The sequence below is a fragment of the Sinocyclocheilus rhinocerous genome, unplaced genomic scaffold, assembly GCF_001515625.1.
Source record: "Sinocyclocheilus rhinocerous isolate Xijiao unplaced genomic scaffold, SAMN03320098_v1.1 scaffold23915, whole genome shotgun sequence".
NCBI classification, from domain to species: domain Eukaryota; kingdom Metazoa; phylum Chordata; class Actinopteri; order Cypriniformes; family Cyprinidae; genus Sinocyclocheilus; species Sinocyclocheilus rhinocerous.
Window position 1 is genome coordinate 1 of NW_015665460.1, and position 2,170 is coordinate 2,170.

At 39.3% G+C, this 2,170-nt stretch overlaps 1 long non-coding RNA gene across 1 annotated transcript; it reads right to left on the minus strand.

Moving 5' to 3' along the window:
- Positions 1–653: 653 nt before the first annotated feature.
- Positions 654–1,664, minus strand: LOC107731373 (uncharacterized). The gene is made up of 3 exons (XR_001638767.1): positions 1,189–1,664; positions 917–1,095; positions 654–738 (listed from the first exon to the last, which is right to left on the minus strand). It is a non-coding gene; the product is annotated as an uncharacterized LOC107731373 (long non-coding RNA).
- Between the last annotated feature and the right edge of the window lie 506 nt (positions 1,665–2,170).

The window sequence follows — 2,170 nt, forward strand, 5'->3', positions numbered from 1 at the left end:
TATGGAGTTATGCATAGAAATTATTAGTTGCTCACAAGTCCTTTTGAGTTCATTTTGGTGCATGGAAAGGCAGTTTCGGTGCCATTCTGTGGCTGAGGACATGTTCTGTGCAGACCAGAGGTTAAAAGGTCTGTAAGGAATCTCAGTCTGTTCTTTGTCGTCGAGGTGGGGGAAGTCAATCCAAAGAGCTCGTGATCGTCACTGGTTTACATGTGATGGTCATGCTGTGCATCTCTGACCTTTTAATTTCCTGGTTTACATATGATGGTCATGCTGTGCATCTCTGACCATTAATCTTGATTACTTGCCCCCAAAATTGACAATCTCCTTGGAATTGTCAATAAGTGTTCTTTTGTTTAAATTCTGTGAGCTACTCAAAACTGCTAGTTGGTTCAGGCTTGTGGTGCCAGGATCTGATTTACGACATCCTGTGTCTTGGGCCTCTCTGTGGAATTCGGCTCCTCGTGTTTCAACTGTTCTTTATCAAATCTTACATTGTCTGATTCGGTCTGATACCCTACAATGATGAATGACCAAGTTACTAAACTAATGTTACTAAAACCTAATGTTCTTGAGGGATACATTAACTATTTAATAAAGCAACAATCATACTTTTATCAAAATCAAACATTTTAGATTTTACTTACACTTTTAATTTTACTCCTGATCTCATCAACAAAATGGTGTACATCAGTGTCCTTGGCAATGAAGGTACCATCAAAACATGGTTCTTCTGACCTTAATAGAATAAAAAAAGATTATGTTGAGTGTCAGACATTATTTGTTCTGTTAATTTTACATTAAGTAAAATAATTACAAGTGTAAAATAACTAACCCTTTTATGTTGAGTGTCAGACATTATTTGTTCTGTTAATTTTACATTAAGTAAAATAATTACAAGTGTAAACCAACTAACCCTTTTGACTGACGAAATCGGTACAGTTTTCTGTTGCCATCTGCACAAAGAGCAAGGGTGTTGGGTGTACATGCTGGGCAGGTGAAATGCTCTACACTGGCCATTTTCTCACACTGGTACTGGCAGAATGTGTATTCCATAAAGCTTCTTTGTAATACATCTCCATGTATTTTCCCAGCCTGTACATTAGATTAGTGAAGAGTAAAATGAAATAGCTACACTAATATTCTTCCATCTATACTTAAGGCAACTTTGATCCACACTGATCTTACCCTTTTAAAGTGACAAGTCCTCCTCTCCAACATCTGCAAAAAACCTTGTCGTGATAAACTGGGTGCAACAGTTTTCATTTCTTCAAAAGTGCTGAAGACATCCAATGAAAACAGCGTGTCAGCATTCACAGTACCTTGATTGACCAGTGTATATTTGCCATCTTTTCTTACACATCACACTGTTGGCTCAATGGGCTTGTAAATTCCCTCAATGCAGGACTCCCTGTTATGAAGGGTGAGTTTTTTGTGTATGTGTATGTCACACTCCATACACAGCCACTCTTCTGCATGCAGTCTTTGCAGCGAATGATGGCAGGAGATGTGCAGCGGCTGCAGTTCTGCTCTGGAACCACACTGCAGGACAGCAAGCCGTTTATGTGATAGGACCTTGCTTTGCGCCACTCCTCTTGGGCTACAGACTGGCGCAAACACCATGATTTGGATGTTGAAGGATACTTGTTTGTGCCTTGAGCATTTGCTAAGGTCAGAATGTCCTGCAATTTCTGCATCTCACTGTCTGAAAGACAGAAACAAAAATATATAATTCCTTTCAGGCTTATTGCTAACTTGCTTAGTTACAGTAAGGTGACATCTTACCAAATAAGTGTTCAGAGCCGTTTGATTGGGTAACTGTGGGAACCTCCGTAGCCGACTCAAAAGGAGTAGCATCCTCACTGCCAACCACAGATACAACTAAAAAATTAGTTAGAAAGAAAAGAGATAACACTTTTTTTGGTCTTACTAGCATATAATACAACAGGTGTTCTCAACTCTGGCCCTTGAGATCCACTTTACTGCAGAGTTTAGCTCCAACCTTGATCAAATTCACCTGCATATAACTCTCTAATTATCCTGAAAACCTTGATTAGCTTATTCAGGTGTGTTTGATCATGTTTGGAGCTAAAGGCCCACAGATGAGAAACCCAGTAATACAGTAGGCGCGTTTTTCAATTTCACAAAAACGGCCATATATCGCAAAAAA